This window comes from Dermacentor andersoni, chromosome 1 (genome assembly GCF_023375885.2).
Source record: "Dermacentor andersoni chromosome 1, qqDerAnde1_hic_scaffold, whole genome shotgun sequence".
In the NCBI taxonomy this organism is placed as follows: Eukaryota; Metazoa; Arthropoda; class Arachnida; order Ixodida; family Ixodidae; genus Dermacentor; species Dermacentor andersoni.
Window position 1 is genome coordinate 316552326 of NC_092814.1, and position 20167 is coordinate 316572492.

Genomic DNA, 20167 nt, shown 5'->3' on the forward strand with positions numbered 1-20167 from the left:
AGAGAGAGAGAGGGGCCAGCTATGCTGCCATGCTGTTAATGGGCAAAGGGGGAAGTAAGCAGGACATAATGCAGCAGTGCAGTCTCTGACGTGTCCAGGAACCCAAAATTGGAAGCAGGAAGGGAGAAGGTACTGCGTGTGCACCTCGGCTTGGCCATGGCTCCTTGAGAAGCCAGCACTCAATCAAGGAATCTTCCAAGGTGTTCATCCTGCAGTATCTTATGGAATGAGCGATATGTGGCAATTGTTTAACCTTGTGACCCAGTGCTGGATGGAATGGCTCTCGTACAAAGTTTGCATGCCAAGTGTTGTGGAATAGCCACAAGAATGTTAACTGCAAATATAGACTTGGAAGAAATAAAACAGTCTTGAGGTCTACATCTTACTTTCCTTCGCCATATATAACTGTCTACTAGTTTCGATTTCACTTTTGGTGAAGAAATTTTGATCTCAAAGCTCAATGGCAGATATGTATTTATTTTATGTCAGAAAAACTGTGAGGCCTTGGTTTGTGTGTGTGCGTGCAGCCCTCCCCCCCCCCCCCCCGAACATGGGGATGCGATGTAGCAGCCTCTGCACTGGTAATGAATACATTAGGTAATACACTACAGTTACTCTGAATGTGAGTTGGAGTTTCAATAGTGAAGCAACTGCATGACTGTAATGATGTTGCTTGATAGTCTCCCTCTCAAAATTAGCCACACAATGCTAAAAGCTTGCCAATGGTTGCCATTAGGGAGGCACTGGCTTACAACACCATGCACTTTCTGCCCCAAGCATACAGCTGTTATCGAAGCCGAATGAAGTCTATTAGTGAACCTGAAGATGGTTTTATTGAACAGTACTGGGGAACAATGTCAAAAGAAATGTAAAAATTAATTTGCTACTGATATAGTTTCGAGTTCTCCCTGAAATATAGTCGCTATTCCTGAATGTGTCTCTACAAATTCAAATACCTTGTACATCCACTATGTTTTGTTTGAATATTCTAATAGTAGTATTTATTTGTATATACAGTAGGCTAGTGAGGCACATATGGATTACAAAGATACCGTTCCTTAAAGTAAGTTACAATATGGGGGCTTATAGTCCTAACTGACTCAAAGTGTTGCAATCATATGCAAAAGTGAGAAATGTTAAATGAAGAGTTCAATCCAGAAGATAATGTCTCGGCTACCATCTTTATCGCAAGGGTATTGCACATTCAACCTAAAGATGAATTTGTTCTTTTTTTCTTAGAATGATATACTTCACGTGACATTGGTGTACAGGGGAATCTAGTTGATGCGATTCTGCATGATACATCTTTCGGGATAATACGTTTTTAAATTTTCCTGGTGAACCTAGGAAAATGTATAGGAAAATAGGAGTAATGTATTTTCATACGGCTATTGCGATCGCGTTTTCACCTGAAATTGGATAACACGACTTCACTTCAGTAATGGGCGTTTAGTGGTATTTCTAAATCTCATAGCTTTACGTTTCCAGTGTGCTAGCTTAAATAACATTCCGACTACCCCCAGAGCAACGCTTTAAGCACCATGCCACACTGGAGGAAAAACGCATGCGGCGCGCCGCTGGCGGTAAAACGTCGCTGCGGCAGTGCGGTCACACCGACTGGCGGTGCATCGCTGCTCAGTTTAGTGAGGAAACGGCGGCTTATTTTTTGAACTTCTAGAATAACTTTTTTACGGACATCGAAAAAATTAAGTTCAGCGCCAACTGAAGAGCTATATCTAAGTTGCTGATGAAAAGTGCGTTGGCTGTTGTTCGTGGGGGGGCGTCGAGTGATGCTGCTCCGCATAACCTGTCATGCGGAGCAGGATCACTGGATGCCACACGGACGTTTGCTATTGAGTTTGTTACCAAATGCGCCTATTTTCAAAATTTTTTTGAGCCTTCTTTGGACAACACGATATTCGGATGATACGTTTTATCTTCCGGTTCCCTTGAAAATCCTATCAACGTGATTCCACTGTATTGAATAAATTGGCAGGCACTTCGCTCTCATGCGGCATGCGCAACAGTGCAAAGTTTTTCCTACTTTGTGTTATCATAGTGTTTAAAAATACTAATGGTAGTGACTACAGTGGCGGGGCCCGGTACTTTAACATATGCACTACAGCGAGAGGGCCCGGCACTTTAACATCTACACTACAGTGACGGGGCCCGGCACTTTAACATATACACTACAGAGGCGGGGTCCGGCTCTTTAACCACATTGACATATGACAAAAATACGAACACATATATGGACATGTTGATATAAGAACGGTAATCGAGGTCCCATGACCACGATCGTATATGACAAAACGTGAAGAATAGCGTTTTTGCGAATTCGCTAAGTTCCATGTTTGGGGCCCTCCTGCATACACGATACATTTTTGTTGCACATAAATATTTTCTCAGCGATCAGTGATCAAACCTCGATACATCTTGCGTGAAGGTTGGGCTGAAAAGTGGCTTCTTCGTAGCGCGTAGCTCGTGGAGAAATATTTAGGAATTTTTCCCAGAATAAGATGACAACAAAAGAAATAGTGTTTGTAACAAACAAGTTGTTAGGCCTACATGAGAAAATACTCAAGCATGACAAAAAAAAAATTGTGCATGCAGGAGGGTCCCAGACTTGGAACTTTGCGAAATTGCAAAAATAGCATGCTCCATTTCTTGTCATATAAAACGTTTTCCCAAGAAAACTAGAGCATTTCGAGCTAAGGGTTATTCCTTTGTGTCAACATATTCGCCCATCACATATAAAAATTCTATAGAAAACAAGAAAATGGTAATGGGACTTTGATTAGCGCAATCTGAACACGCAAATATTGAGAAAACTTTGCATGATTTCGAAAATTTAACACAATTCCGACAAAACCACACCTTACTTTTTGGCGTAGATGTGACAGACACACATTTAATATTCAGCCACTTCAGGCACGCGTCACACGCAATAGCGTTATCATGAACCCTTTGCCGACATGCACTACATGTCCACAAACTATGATGACGCTTCTGAGTGATTGTTGCAGTGAGCGCGGCCCACCCATCATCGGTGAAATAGTTCCGAATTTCACCTATCTCAACTCTGTCGTCCAGAACTGCTGAAAGAACTTTCTCAGGGGCTACTTCAATTCCTTTTTCACCAATCTTGTGTCCCCTGATAGCCTTTGGAGACATGGAACAACGTACCCTCCAAAAAAAAAGCACAAAATGTCAGCAAAGCACTACAATCATATTTATTAGCTATAAACCACTGATTTGGTGCCTGTATTCCTGCTTGGCGTTCTCTTCTTTGCGGTTTGATAATTTATGTAAGTGGTGATAATTGTTATGCATGCTGTAAAAAATTATTTTTTTTCTGTTTTTAGTGTGTTAATGTGTTGTATTCATCCTCTGCATTGGTCCCCCTATGCTTGTACCGAATGTGTATTATATTTCGCATCCGGACCCATCCACTAGCTTGCGCCTATTGAGTCTAACAGTATTTTGCGTATGCACTGTAACGATAATAAAGAAAGATGATAATAAAGAAAGAAAGAAAGAAAAAAAGAAAGGAAGTTTACTAGAATGGAAAGGGAACGGTACGAAGCGCATTAAAAAAAAGAGGCATGGCATATGTTGATGCTTGTGTAGCACCAGACAATGAATGCTGTACTGGAGTAAGAAAAAGAAGCAGCGGGTAATTGCTCGCTTAGAAGACCGATAAGCATCCAGTGTGATGCAACTTGAGAAATAATGATATTGAAGCTTCGGAGACTTTAGAAGAAAAGAAAAAGAAAACACTGAATCATCGTGATGGCACAGCACAAGCCGCCGTATAGACGTCGAAGTCCCTAGATATAACGAAATTATTTTTAACAGCTCTGATAGTGTACATGCAACAATGGTTGCTTGCGTACGGTCAAATGCTCATATACTGCGGCACAAAGCTCATGGCACGGTGCGAAAACGCTCTCGCTGCGAAAGCGAAACATCGTGCGCGGACATGCACGCAGACGCGCAGTCGGTCACCGCGAACCCGTGCGATCGCTGCATTGAAGCTTCATTCTGTGATGCTCCATTTGGTTACACAGACGGCCCACTATAAGAACTTATGTCACATAGTTTTCTCTCAGCGATTGCTACCTTTAACGCAAGAAACCGGTTCGGGGGAATCGACCGCGGCGACCGCGCGCAGTGTCCCAGCTTACCGTACGTAGTATGGTAAAGAGATAGCGTCTGTAAAGTATTTTGTGCCTTCTGTTTGTCCAAGATTATTATTTTAAAGGTAAGATGCTTCTGTCATTTCGAGAGTACTTTCAAAAATGTCCAGGAGAGCTCCCGCGTAGTATGTTTATTTAGCGCCGATACCCAAACCTAGCTATGCGGAGCGCGCCGCGTTATCCCTCAGACTACGCAAGTGAGGCGCTTCCGACAGATGGCGACTCCGTAAGCACTCGCCTAAAGCACTCGCTCCCCGTTAGAGTTTTTGTAGGAAACTTGATGATCGCCTCCAATACCGACATCGTTATAGTGACAGCCCCGTCGCTACAGTGTTGTTGTTAAAGTGACGGGCCCCGTCACTGTAGTGCTGTTGTTAAAGTGCCGGGCCCCGTCACTGTAGTGCAGATGTTAAAGTACCGGGCCCCGTCACTGTAGTCACTACCAATACTACTACGTGTACTTGTTATCCTTCTCCGATGACCACTTTTCACCGGCTAAGAAACGTTAAACGTTATCGCTCGGCGCAGGACACGCCTGAGTGTATCGGAAGTTTCTAGATTCTTATCGATAGTTTTATCCGTTTTCTGTTGTCGCCGCTCCTCGTACAATCCGACTGTATGCCTGACATGAATTATTTAGTACTTTTTGTTGTTGCAGTTTTGCAGCAAGGTACCTAGCTAGTTGATGAGCAGCTGATGTGCCATGATAATGGCCTAGAGACAATAAACAAAATAATTTTAATGTGATATCAAAGCATATCATTCTTTGGGAACTTCACTCACTTTGCGGCATGCCTGTTGGAATGTTTGTACGTGTCTAACCTTTTTAACGTGAACTTGGATCACTGGGTTTACCCATGGTCTAATGGGCAGAGCACCGCGGTCTGCGTAGCGGATGGAACCGTGTTCTAAACCAACCGTCGGAGGACCTAGCTACTTGAGTCCCTGGGTGTTTGACACTGGATATGTGCTGCTCTTCGATGAACATCTTTGACACCAATTTGGGTCACTGGGTATGTGCTGTACTTCAATGAAAAATCGAATGACAATAAAATGCGCAGTTCCGCCCAAAAGGCGAAACATCGAGTGCGACAACAAGTTATTAGACAACTATACCAATGAAGGAGAATAGTTTTATCGTCCATAAAAACGTGTAAATAAACATTCATTTACTAACTAAATTAACAAGCATGGGTGTCACTCATGCGCGGGCAAACATGAACACATCTCACTCGATGAACACGGACACTCGCTGTCAAAACGCTGACGTGAGGAAGAGCGGCAGCAACAGCGAGCGAATTGTCCTTCGTGCTGCCTCTAGCTTCAACGTGAACTAAGTGGCGAGAACTCAGCGCACACGAAGCTATCATCACTCTGCGCACTCTGTCCCCACGAGGCCACCAGGCCTCGGCGCGCCTACACTCTGTACCCACTGCAGATGGTTTTCAAGACAGGGCCCGCGCGGTCGCACTCAGCCGCTCCATATGCCGCTGCCACCGCCGAAGTAGAACGCCCCCTCCCCCCTCGATCCCTCCCCCAGCTTCCTTGCGCGCGATAGAAGACGGCGCGCTTCCTCCGCGCCCCCCCCCCCCCCCCCCCCTGCGCGTGCGAGATCAAGCCGCCATCCTTTTTGGCTCACACTCGCACCCACAGCGTACGGTGCACGGCGGCGATGTTATCGCACTTGAACTTTACATGGAACATCTCGGCGACGCCGACTCAGACGGCGGAAAAGCAGCTGGAGTGTCCACAAAATAAAATACCACCAATTACACACCCATCAGAAGAAATATTGCTAATCACATTATCGTCGCCAATCATCTTCAAAGAACAGATGCTCCGCCAATTTTGTACTTGGACGTCAAGCCTTATAGGCCAACATTCATGTAATCGTTGTGCGTACAATAAGCATGCATTAATTTACACTCATAGAAACTACTATTTTTATTTTAATTATTTAGAAATGAATGAAATATGGTGCAACACAGAGTATAGAGGGTAATTATATGAACATATATGTTGACAACATAATGTACTAGAGTGCATGACTGGCCATTGCTGGACTCTACGGTGGAGAAACAGAGAGAGTCAATGAACAAATATTCGGAATCATGAAAGTGTGGGCACATTACCAAGCCAGTGGTGCCTACTTGTAGTGGTAACTGTTTACATACATGAAACTGCAGTATCCAATTTGGGCAGGCTTTGATTACTCCAGAATTGGAACTGTACTATCATCATCAATTCTAGGCTTTAACGCCTTACCCTGAGGAGCTAAAATGTTTCAGTCAACTGAAAATTCTTCTTTTGGATGAAGCAGCTTCGAAATGCACTGAAAAAATTATGACCAAACGAAAATTTTAGATCTGTCTCAAATGACTGGTATATTCAATTACACGACATTAAATTTAATGCCCATGTTGAAACTGCAGGAAATGAAACCAGCTAGTATTTGAGGCCCATCCACGTGGTAGGAATCCTGAGGCTTCTGCGGGCTTTTAAATATTTATTATCAAACTGTGTCATAAAATACATTAGTGTCTTGTTACGCTGTAACTAATAGGCCTTCCAAGTTTTTAAGATAATAAACTATATGTAACACTAATGCATCTTACTGCAAGTTTGCAGGTGGATATCTGAAGGCCGGTACCACATATATCTTCTTGCTTTTATCCGTGCACCTACTGCCTGCTAATGCCCTGAGCATTAACTGCATTCCATTCTGCAATCACAATGTGTTGTTAAAGTTTTTAAAGGTTAATCAACAATTTTTGGTCCATGAAAAGTTAATCGGCGATTATCGTACAATTTCTGGTGTGAATAAAAGAATCCTCAAGAAACAGAAAACGTCTGCCTCTACAAGACTGTATTTGTCATTGCTGAAACACTACACAGATACGAAATGTGGCAAGTCCGATATAATCAGCAGCACTGTTAATGCTTAATTTGCTCGACTCTAGTTGGAATCAGTTTCAGCTGTAGATGGTGCCAGAAAACCTGACAGCATGTTAGAACCTACGCAAACATTTTTCAAAAAACAAAGCAGAAAATATTGCACTGAAAATGTTAATGTCAACAAATACTTGCGAGATCAACATTAAAGGAATTTTTTTCAAGTAAATTTTGCTGCAACACACTGATGCTGTTAATGTAGCCGAGTGTCAACAAGTTCAGTGCTATTGTCTTAAGTGGGAGAAGTCTTTTGTACACTGTTAGTGATAATTGTCTTAACCTTACGCTGTGTTTGCAGAGAAGAACCAGTGCAGATAAATATAGCCTCTGACCAACGTTCACGAATGTTTTTGCGATACTCGTAGCTCCAATAAATAGGGGCAAGGATTTCTCCTACTCGTAGATGGTTGTCGGTATAAAACAAGAGAGAGCATAAACAAGCGAACACTCTAGCCTCTCTTTGAAGATCATGCCGCGGTCATGAGGAATGATCAACACATCTGTCAGTCAGTTATACCGTGGCGGCCCTCCTTACGGCCACTTTCTTGGGTATTTGTGTGTGTATACTACAGCTTGCCGCGAGAGTGTTAGTCGGCATAGCCGGCACCACTCGTGGCTATGGCAGCAGATTTGGAACATCCAGTGATGATCATTGTGAGCACACTGCCTCTCTATTTGTTTTGAGATATTATCTGCGGGATTCATGTGGATACTTGTATGCATATAGATATAGTGCTGCTGAGTCCTGACCTGTCTGGACTAGCCTTGAATACTAGTATATGTGCGCCTCAAGAGGGCTGTACAGTTTATATATACATATATATATATATATATATATTGGCAGGTATAACCGGTCACGTAACCTGTCAGACCAAAGCTCAGGCTGACTTACTTTTACGACATTCTTAGAGGCGTGCGAATTCTAACTTTTTTAACTGAATATCCACTGCAGCTTTGGTACATGACATTTTGCTAGCTCCTCCAGCCGATGACCAGAACAATACCCTTAAGCGGGAGTTAGGGCGGCGCACCACCGACTCTGAGTCGCGATGGATTCAACAGCTCCTCTCATCGGAGGAACTTGGTGACAGAAAGCCGACTGAGCTGCTTCGCCGCATGACACAACTCCTGGGAACCAGTCCATCATTAACGGACTCAAAAATGCTTCTGGAGCTCTTTTTACAGCGTCTACCGAACCAGGTACGCATGATTTTATGTGCCGCACCTACTACGACGTCTGTTGAGGCCTTAGCGATGATGGTAGACCAGATTATGGATTCTTTCCATCCTGTGATATCCAGTGTTGACCGTTGTAATGCACCCGTTGTGACACAACCCCAAATACAGCAGCACTTTGACGAAACCGGCAGTTCAAGCACGCACCTTGCTGCGCAAGTAGAGGAGCTAACTAACCAGTTGGGTGCCTTATGCTTTCGGGCGGATAACCATCAGCAGCGGCATCGCTCGCATGACCAAAGCGTGTCACGCCCTCCGTCTTCATTTATTTGTTGGTATCACGCCAGATATGGCACTCGCGCATGGCAGTGCCATTCACCTTGCAGCTTTCTGGGAAACGGTCGGGCCAGTCACTGATTAGAGCTAGTGCTACTGGCTATACATCAAGCCGTCTCTTCTACGTCACCGAGCGTGTCACGAAAGTTCGCTACATATTGTAGACACTGGTGCGGGAATTTGTGTCATTCCCCCTACTTTTCAAGACCGCCAGAAGACATCGGCATGACACGTCTTTTCTCACTGCCGTCATTCCAACATTAAAACGTACGGCCAGAAATATGTCACTCTGACCTTGGTCTGCAACGCCCTTTTTGATGGCACCGTCGCTGACGTCCGCGGGCCGATCATCGGTGCTGATTTTCTGTGGAAGTTTAACCTTCTCGTCGACCTCAACAACTTCTGCCTTCTTGACTCCTCAACAAACATGTCCGTACAAGGTATCACCACGTCTGCACCACCTTCGCGTCTTGTACAAGCACACACCCAGGTACCGAAACCGTGGTCCACCACCCTGCTAGAATTTCCAGAGCTGTTCGAACCACCCTCGCCTGATCGTCCAATAGTGCACAACGTCACGCACCACATTGCGATTAAAGGACCACCAGTACACGCCCGACCTCGTCGTTTAGCACCAGACCGTCTGAAAATTGCAAACCAAGAATTCAAACACATGCTCGAGTTGGGCTTCGTTCGTCCTTCCGCTACCCTTGGTCATCTGCTTTACACACGGTGCCCAAGAAGACGGGTGATTGGCGACCGTGTGGCGATTACCGCGCCTTAAACAAAGTGACGACTCCTGATAGGTACCCTATACCTCATATCCATTATTTAACCGCATCGCTTCATGGGCACTGTATATTTAGCAAGGTGGATCAAGTAAAAGCCTCCCATCAGATTCCTGTCGAGCTTTCCGCCATTCATAAAACCGCAATCATTACCCCTTTCGGCATGTATGAATACGCGCGCATGCCATTCGGCCTCCGTAATGCGGCTCAAACAGTTTGGTTCGTCGATCAAGTACTCCGTGGCCTGACTTGCTGCTTCGTCTATTTACACGACATTCGTGTATTCAGTCGCTCTGCTGTGTAACACGAATCTGACCTACCTAAGGTGTTTGAACTGTTCCGTCAATATGGCCTGGTTGTAAACATCTCGAAGAGTGAGTTTGGCGTTGCTTCTGTCGATTTCCTGGGCCATCGAGTAGACGAGCATGGCACCCAACCCGTCCCATCCCGTGTCCAAACCATTAAAGATTTCCCACGTCCGTCTTTCACCAAGCAATTACGGGCATTTCTGGGCCTCATCAATTACTATCGCCGTTTCAGTCCTCGTTATGCTTCAATTTTACGGCCTCTGCGCATTCTACTCTCTGGCATACCACGAGCTAGCACGCCTATATCGTGGACTAATGCTGCTGAATCTGCTTTTATCTCTGCCAAGAACGTTCTTGCTACCATTACTCTACTGGCACACCTGCAACCATACGCTCCAATGTCCGTTATGGTTGCCGCCTCTGAGATAGCTGTTGGCGCCGTGTTTCAACAACTGGTTGGCAAGACATGGCAGCCTATATCTTTCTTTGCAAGGAAGCTGACACCGCGAGAAACCCGCTACAGCGCTTTCGGTCACGAATTGCTAACACTCTACCTCGCAGTCTGCGACTACCGTCACAATCTCGAAAGGCGTCAGTTCTTTATTCTCACCGACCACAAACCGCTCATTTATGCTATTACTTCCAACAGTTCCTCGCACACTCCCCGCTAAATTTGCCAGCTTGCATATATCTCCGAATTCACTACTGATATTTGGCATATCAGTGGTGCCGATAATCCCGTCACGGACGCTTTGTCACGGATTCACATAAATTCAATTCAAAGTAAATCGTTCCGGAATTGATTTCGTCCGCCTCGCTACCGCTCAACCCACAGACCGTGAACTTCAAACACTCCGGACTGCCAACGATTCTCTGCGCTTCGAAGATATCGTACTACCTGGCTGCAACGTCACAGTGATGTGCGACATGTCTAAGGGTCATCATCGACCGTACATTCCAAAACAATTTCGGCAGCAAGTTTTTGACGCACTACGCTCCTTACCGCACCCTGGAGTACGTGCCACACAACGTCTGGTCGCTTCCCGCTATCTGTGGCCGCCTATGAACGCTGGCGTCCGTTGCTAGGCTCGGGCATGCATACATACAGTGCCACATCGCCAAGGTCAGTCGACACACTATGAGCGCGCCTGGTCATTTTCCACCACCAGACCTTTGTTTCGGCCACGTTCACATCGGTATCGTTGGTCCGCTACCACCGTCCTCGAACTAACGATACATACTCACTTGTATCAACCGCTTCAACGCTGGCCTGAAGCAATGGCACTCTCTCACATTACTGCAGAGTTCGTAGCCCAGGCCATCTTAAATACCTGGATTTCTCTTTACGGTGTACCATACACCATAATGACGGGCAGAGGAAGACAATTTGACTCGTCCCTCTTTCAAGCTCTCTCCCGTCTTCTGGGTGTAACGCACAGACGAACGACAGCTTATCACCCAAGTTCCAATGGCATGGTAGAACGCTTCCATCGTCAACTAAAAGCAGCACTTCGTGCCCATGACTCCATGATTCTATGGACAGAGCGCCTGCCTTTGGTTCTACTAGATCTTCGCACAGCTCTGAAAGTAGATGCTGTTACGATCGGCCTGCAGGGGTACTGACCTGCAAACCTTTCCCAGTCCGCTGCAGTTGTTTCGATCGACCTGCGGGGCTGGCGTCCTTCGGAGAAGCGACCTTCGAAACCTTCTCGGCCCGCTGCGACAAGTCGCTTTGGGAAGCCAACAATGCGCCTTTTCGGACAGCCAAGCAGCGCCAGCGAGGCTAGCCACGTTCGGCGGACCGAGTATTGTTAGTTGATTCGCCGTCGCCTTCACGGTCTCCTTGAGCAAGAGAACTCCTGGAAAAGGATGTTTTGCGTTGTGCTTTCACGGGCCCCGGAATTCGTCGCAGTTGACTGACAGTCGCGGCGGCTTCCTAAGAAATCAGCTCTGGAATCAAGAGGAGCCTGTATGGGTCAAGCGTATCAACCCCTGTCTACAATGATCCGCTCACCTCGGTGTGTTCAGTGAAACCAAAGTGCGGAAGTCCGTGTGTAAACCCTCCCCCTCAAAGGCGGTTCGACTACGATGACTTTGGACGCTTCTATTGGATGAAGGTTGAACGGCAGTTTTCCCTCACCTAGGGATCTAGGGAGGACAGAGGGTTTTTAAGCAGCCGTTTTCGGCTGCTCGTCGTGCTTGTGTGCTGTGTCCTTCTTGCTTCGTCTTTCGTGCTCCATTTGGGAGTCATGCTAGACTGTTGAAATGTACCTTCTGTCGTAATGTAAATATTGTAAATAAATCCCGTGCTCCTAGTTCTCGATGAGAGCAAGTTCCTCCCTACGACCACGTCCCAAGCGTGGGTGAGTTGGACGACGGCATGGGCCAGCTACCACTTATTTCACGCCCGACCCCAAATCCTACAACTGGTTGCCAGCGGTGAGATTGTCCTCCAACTCTTACAATGCACAGCGTTCTTCAGCAGAACTCGTTTTCGGCACGACACTTCGCGTACCCAGTGAGTTCTTCGCCTCGGAACCGTCATCTGCTTACCTACAATCCTACGCCAACCGCCTTCGCATTACAATGGCCGCTGTTATACCACTGCTGCTTCGTAATGACCGCAGAAATGCTTACATGGGCCCATCTTTACTTCATAGCAGTCGCGTATTTATCCGTCACGACGCTCCTCGCGCTCCTTTACGAGCTCCTTACGACGGCCCCTTCAAAGCCCTCAAGCGTGACGCCAAGTTTTCCACACTTCTTGTCAACGGATGCAAAGAGACAATTTCCATCGACCGCTTGAAGCCAGCTCATCTAGACTCTGGCAGTGCCATCTCCACAACATAAACCGCTCAACGGCAGTGCCTTCATCACTAGGGAGGGAGCCATGTAGTGGACAGTACTCATAGAGCCCTGCGGTGGAAGAAGAGACTGGACTAGCACTATCAGGCATATAGGCTCGACGATGGTAGCCGCGACATCAACGCAGTCATGTGTTTAATAAATGGCGATTCTTTGTGGGCCTTCTGTTCCTACACTTTCATGGTGCGTTATCGGCTAAACAATTAAATCGGGCTACTAGGTGCGCGCGCAGAAAGGAAAAACAGAAAAGCGCGAAATGCTTGCCTCGCACCCCGTACGCACGCCTTCATCGAATCACTGTCAGCCTCTCGCGCCTCTCTCCTGTCTTCCTTCCACCCCTCCGATGTCGGCGCAGTTGACTCGTGTACCGTGATCATAGCTGCACTCTTTGATATTACGCCCTATGGCCTCCGATATTGCGCGCGCTGGCAGTTTTGGCTCCGGCCGCTCCTCCGCAAAAAAACTGTTATCCGGCGCACGCGCGCCACTGCTCCAAGATGGCACTGCCCCGGCGCCTGCTATAGTGGCAGTAGAAGTACGTGCAGTGCACGTACTAGAATAGGGGCAGTGTGTTCAGGAAGCGCTCGCCGCTGACCAGCATTCTAGGAGCGTCGATTCTAGGAACGCTAGAGCTGAGATGCTGGTAGAATCCGCAGAAAGGAATAAGCTTAGAATAATGAACGCATTTTTCAGGAAGCGTAGCAACAGAAAGTGGACCTGGAAAAGCCCTAATGGTGAAACAAGAAATGAAATTGATTTCATACTTTCTGCCGATCCCAGCATAGTGCAGGATGTAGAAGTGATAGGTGGGATAAAGTGGAGTTTGCTCTTACGAACAATTCTCGTGTAACAACTTCTTTGTGAATACGGACGCTGCACTTTACGACTTCGCGGCCTCACTAAACCGTTTGCGGTTTACTCTGACTTTGTAAAATCAAATCTAAGGCGCGTTACTGCGGTAATAGTGCTCGCATTGGAAAAATTCTATCGTGAGAATATTTCTTAGAGGGCGGCTAATATACACGTCGCCACAAGGAGTCTAGAGGCTTTTTAACTTGAATGAGGAAGCGAGAAAATATAGTTTTTGAGACGAGATAGAATACGGGGTTTTACGTGCCAAAACCACGTTGTGATTGTGAGGCACGCCGTAGTGAGGGACTCCGAATTAATTTTGACCATCTGGGGTTCTTTAACGTACACCTAACTCTAAGTACACGCAGTCGTTGATGTTTGCTTCGTGCGTATACTTTATTCTTGCGCATTTGAGTTTTCCTCATCCTAATTTTATGCCTGTATGTTTTAACAACTGCCAGCAGAGTCGTGAGCGCTACGGAAAAGAAAGGATCGCACACTTTCTTTTCAGGCGCGTTAATTGCCCCAGCTGAAGCGCAGCTATAGTGAGAGCACGTTAAGGGGCTCGGCAGCGTCCTTCTTACGTGTTATTTTTTTAAACTCTTTCTTAGTATTTTTTATAGTAGTCACTGGTTTGTCACTTACAGCGACCAGCAAGACGTGGTCCGGTAATACGCGTCAAAGTGACGCCTTTGCGCAATCTGGCATCTGACGTGCTCAAGAAAAACAGACGCGCAAAGAGTCTTTTTTGAGATGATGGCGTGTTGGAACGTTATTGCTAGCTCCATTGTGGTTATTATGACATGCCAATGTTTCTATAGGACAAGGAGCTTCCTCTTCAAGTAGGTACTCGTTAAACCTTGTACTTGCTTCTTTTCCTTTGTGCGTCTCTGTTTAAATCTTTCCTCGCGTGCTCCACCAGCACGCCGCGGACCTTGCGTCCCCAAGTGGAACGTACTAATTTATTAATTACGGAGATTTATGGCAATGCGAGGCAACGTTGAACATCTCAGCGCGATATCTTTGTTAAGTCTGCCTGTGGCAGTCGTTTGAATACACCCCATATAATGATTATGCACGCCTGCGGTTAGCTCTACCGCGCGCTCCACGGTCACTGCCACTTCTGCGATTAACTGGAGCGTTTAGACTGTAACCGCAGCTGCTTAATGCTTGCATCGGTATCTGCATAACGTCTATTTGGTTCCTGCAAAATCTCTTCTCTATGGTTCTTTCTGTCTTGCTGTATAGCCATAGCCGGCGAAATATTCTTTGCGTACAAGAAAGTGGCAGACGCGTACAGTGGACGGACTTGAATGAACGAGAAAGGGCACTGACCAAAGGGTGCTGTGTAAAAAAAAAAAAAAAGTAAAACTACTCAGAAAATTGGTATTTTACACCTTGGTTTAACTAAAACGATTGAACCCGAGAAATAATTCGTTATGTCAACAACTTCGTTAAATTGAAAAAAAAAAGAAATATTGGGAAAACTCATGCGAACGGCATGATAATTATTCAAGAGAAAAAAATTGGGTCGGCTGGATCAGGAACCCTGTCGCAGTTGGAGGTACGTGAAATGTCGTGTGCGTGCTGCCGATAGTGCAATGGCACTATAGTGTACGAAACGATGTTACCAAATCCAAAAGTTACCTTTATTCACGCACTAGGAAGCTTTTTTAGTAAAGCAACGAACGGGCTAGTTGGTAGACGTTCATGATTGTATTGCGCTCAGTGTTACACCGACGGAACCAATGGGCGAACATAAAGGAACAGAAAGAAGTTTCACGTCCAGAATTCTGTAGAAATAATCGATTATGATTGTAAGCGAATAGCCGAACGCTTCTAGAAAGCTATTCGCTTCATTGAAATAACGATGTGATGAAGGCATATACGTTAGTTGTAGGGAGAGTATTTAGGTGGCGTTTGTTGTTTCATTGCGTAACTATAGCGTAGAGAACAGAGCCGTTAACAACCACATCTATAGGGGTAGTATATGTGGTTAACTATATATAACTGATTCTTCGTATGTGTGGTAGTCTCAAGTGGCGCGAGATCCGGCGTGCAAGGCGCCTGCCAACCTCCTCTCCAGTCGCCGGAGCACCTTCCTGCAGGGCTCTCCTCCTTGAGCACTCCACCACAGCATCTATACCTTCAGATGCCACAAAGCTATCGCGTGACACTACGCGCGTCTCAAATAGCTATAGTAGTTGTCGTTCGCTGACGAAAGCACGAAATCGACCGCAGCTCGGTTGCGCTAGAGCATGCACCCTTTACATCGGCGCCTTAGTATAGGTAGTTATAGTGCTACCACTACCGATCACAACAAAAATGGGCGAAGGAGCCCCCCCCCCCCTCCAAAAAAAATGACAAAGGAAGAAAAAAGACTTTCGCTTTAAAAAGACATTTTTGTCTTGCATACGTAGGGATCGCAGACAGCGAACCCGTTGAAAGCGTTTTGGGTGACTTCTTGCCAGTTGCAAACCTCCTTATCTGCATATTTCCCGCGAAGCCTTCGTTAAATAGAGCGACACGTTGAGTTAATTTTGTTCTTTCGAGGTTTTTGTCGCATTAGACTTTATGAATATGCATCAGGGATTCGGAAACACTTCCATAAATTGAAAATTTTGTGAAATCGAGGTTTGGCCTTACTAAGTCTGTCACTATAGGAGCTGCATTCTCCAAATGAAAATATTGTTATCGCTGATTCCAGTCATCAAAAATCATAGCCAACGTTTCTTCTGAGGACATATATGCACTTGATGAGTGATTCTGCAATAAATAAGTTGATAGCGCACCTTTGAAGTGTAAAGTACATCGGCACTTGCTTGTCTTGCAGACTGGACGACCCAATATACGGTAAGCCTTAGCACCGCGCTTCTCGCATTTGGGAGCGTGAAAATTTCTGAGCTGCACTCGCCCTGTATCCAGCACAGAAGCAGCTACGGGCAGTGTCATTTGTTTATTTTACAGTGGAGCTGTTATAACCTCGTTGGGTTTCTCTTGACGTTCGCAGCTTCGCCGAGCTGGGGAGAGAGAGTGCTGAGAGAATGAAAGCAGATATAAAAATAGCATCGCGCAGCATAGCGACGCCGTGAGGGTGGGTGGAGCCTAGTGGGGGAGAAGGAGCGGTGCGGAGGGGACACAGGTGGTGTGTCGTCATTGCTCTCCGATAAAAACCCGTGCGCTCGTTTCGGCGATCCTCTTTCTCGCAGCGGAAAAAAATTATGCGTAGCTCTGCTATCGCAAGCACCAGACACCAGCGGAGCTGGGGGAAGCCCCGGTAAAGTTAGACTAAGTGTGTGGTTTGGCATTACTTTACTGGCCTTCCCCCAGCTCTACTGGTCTCTGGTGTTTACGATAGCAGAGCCATGCATATATTTTTTAATGGGATAGCATTGCACAGCGCCGTCACCGGCCTTCCTTGTAGATGGCGTTAACGCGAAACTGCCGAAAGAATGGAGGAGATGTGCCGGAGTCACACAGGGAGAACGTCAGAGGTCACGTGATGACGAAAAGAAGTGAGGCGGCGGAACTTCCCTGAACGGGAACTGTCCAAGATATGCGGATCAATATATGGCGGTCGGCGTGGTGCGGAATGTGTTACGCGTAGTAAGGATGTGTGTGGGGTTTACGCTGATGTAGTGTGCGGTATTTATTTATGTATGCGTGAGGAGTACGAGCAGAGAGATTCACATATTTGCATTGCCGAAGATGCACACCCGGTGACAAAAGTTTACGGACCACGGGATCTCCGAAAACGTTTAATTCCCGAGCAGCCTGTAGTAGTAGCCAGTAAAACTGTACACGGCAATGTTGTTAGCATATTCTAGTGGAGCCGCGAAACGCAAATCCGAGACTGAGTTGTGAGGTTGAGGAGATATTCAGCTTTTTCTCAGATCTCGTGACCCGCAATATTTTGTCGCCGGGGGTACATCCCGCAACAGGCAAAAAGCCGTATAATGCTACGCATATCTTTGACAGTTTCCGTTCAGGGATGTCCCGCTTAATTTGTTTGCGCGATGCGCGGCGCGCCATAACCAACGAGTTAATTCCGGCATAGGCAGCGGAGGAGGAACGGCTGCGCGTGCATGCGTAATTAATGCACGAGTGGCGCATCCTTTCACTTTGGGTCCCTTTAGTCACCTTCCATCCTTACTGGTCGGGTCTTTATCAGGGCGTCCCATACTGCTTGCTTTCCCCCTTTACGTATAGGCTTAGAAATTACTGGTCTAGGTTTAACGCCTCCTTTCTACGTATGAGGTTTGGGGAACGGATAAAACGGACGAGCCCGTAGAATGTTTCGCGCGGCTCGCCTATTGTGATCGCGGACAATCGGTCGTTTGTCGCTGCACTCCGGCTGACAGCTATCAACCGCGCACACAATGAGCTTAAACAGCGCATTCTCGCCTTGTATTAGGAATGGGATTTTGTGGCTTCACATGGAATTTTCTACTGACTGGCCATATAATGCTAGGCAGTAAATTTCTAATGCTAGAGCTGTTCGTGTATGCAAATGCCAGCAATTCGTGGTGCTGAAACTGTGGACCACGAAAGTACTTGGTTGGAAAATCTATGACTAGTAGTACCAAACAATGGGTAACCTTTATGAAGAAATCTGAGGGCTCCATGATCTACCTAATAAACCGCATCTCGGAGAGGCGCGGTGGTGCCGGTTCGGAGATGGACGCGTGTCTTGTGAAAGCCGTCCGGCAACCCAAAATATTCTACCAGGCTCAGTTCCGAGACGTAACAGAAACTCAGTGGGAATCGTAGGAAACAAAGAATCAAGCGGCCGTGCGTAGCATTACGGATCTCACTCCTTGCGTCGGTTAAAGTCTTACAGGAGCGAGCCCACCTGAACACTCTGCGACAACTACGCGGTCAACGCACGCAAGGCCGCATTGTAAGCATAAAATATTGGCTAATAAAATCAGTAATGAAGAAGCCGAAAGAGGACATAAGGCGCCCCCGCTGATATTTTCCTGCCTCACTATACCAATTAGACCTCCGGTAGGAAGGCGCGCCAAGCACTGTGCTTCTATATATACGGACGCTGCATGTGTGCCTAACGGAGCAAATGTCATATCAAACGTAAAGGCAAAAAAATTGTGTCAGGATGGCGTCATTGTATATTCACGAAAAATAATGGCTGTATGTAGATGGCTGTCTCAGTTCAAGTTGATTATGTATAGTATAGATGCGCTTGCCATTCTCCCCTTGTCTGTTGCTTTTGTATGCCGCGGGGATTACGTTCACAATGCGAGCAGAACGTGCATATAGAAGCGTGTGGAATAAAAAAAAAGTCAGCTGGTAGTTGGCGCCCGTATCGTATCTGTTTCGTTGCCATTCGCTACCACGCCTGTTTTCGGGCTTCTTCAACAGAAAGAAAATTGAAGTGTCCGACGGTGGGATTGAACCTCCGACTCCCAGCACGGCATCCGATGCTCTAATCGCAAGGTCACGACCGCACCAACGTTTCTCGCGTACCGACGCCGACGAGCTATATTGAGACAACTGGTGCACGCCAGTTTTCATTCGGCCGCAGTCTTACCACTGTCTTTTCCACGCGTCACGAGCGGCATGCGTGGGGAAATAATTTTATATTTCTCACTAAGACAATGCTGAAAATTTGTCGGCTCTATGAAATCAGTCTGTAAAATTTTTTATTCTTTCCCATAGGTAGGACGAGGGCAGTAATAAACCGGCCTGTATATTATGTAGAATGAGACTGTGCGAATGTTTACGACATGCTAGGTTAGGTGAAGTAAGTATGCATTTCGAATTCTGTTATTTCCAGTTATGTAAAAGAAGCGATGTAACTTATCAATCTTCACTGGATTGTCACGGCAAGCCAATACCGACGTCCTGCCACGTCTCGAATCCAATTATTTCGTTAAGTACGTGTAATGCATGATATAATGAGGTAATCTCTATTCGGTCTATTTTATTGAGCCAGGACTGACGACAATGCAGATAGGTGTTGAACTCTGTCTTTCGTATTTTGCTATTCCTTTGAGTGTCATGAGCTGGATTGAAGCAATCAATAGTTTCCACTAATCGAATACCTCTATTTGATTTTTTTTCCTTTAACCCAAAGCCGGAGACATTCAATGTAAGTAAAATCAATCTGTCTTATCAAATCATTTATTATGTTGATTGCAAGAAGAGCAGCCATAAACCAATCTATATCTTTTCCACTAAGCAAACACCACGACATCAGAGGTACGTGAAATCAGTTAACTTCTTCCTGTGATGAGACGCCGAAACGCGTCTGCGCGAAAAGTTTCACCGGAAGAAACCGCCGCACATCACATGGCACCAAGAACATGACGACAGTAGCGACAGACAAAGCAGCACCACCGAAATGAAAACAGAAATGAAAGCAGAGGCGAAGCCAGAAGTGGCAGAAGTGACGAAAGACGCGATCGCAGCGCCACTAGTTCGCGTGACCACCACTTCGGCCACTTCCTGAGCGGAGATGTAAAACTGAAGTATGTCTAAGAACGTTGGCGCTAACTAACGCCGGTGGTTTCTCGCTGGTATCCTTCATAGTGCACCGTCGAGGGGCGACGTCTACAGCGCCACTGGCGACGCTCTTCACGCGAGCGTTGTGAGATGCCTGCTTGTTCCCGATGCGCTGTTCCTTCTGCCCAGCAGCAGTTGCCAATTGCGTGCTGCTTCGCGCCAATATGTC

At 46.4% G+C, this 20167-nt stretch overlaps 1 long non-coding RNA gene across 1 annotated transcript; it reads left to right on the top strand.

Moving 5' to 3' along the window:
• The first annotated feature begins 13952 nt into the window (after window positions 1-13952).
• On the top strand, window positions 13953-19585 carry LOC129380892 (uncharacterized). Its single transcript, XR_008609091.1, has 3 exons — window positions 13953-14318; window positions 16310-16329; window positions 19571-19585. It is a non-coding gene; the product is annotated as an uncharacterized lncRNA (long non-coding RNA).
• Window positions 19586-20167: the final 582 nt, after the last annotated feature.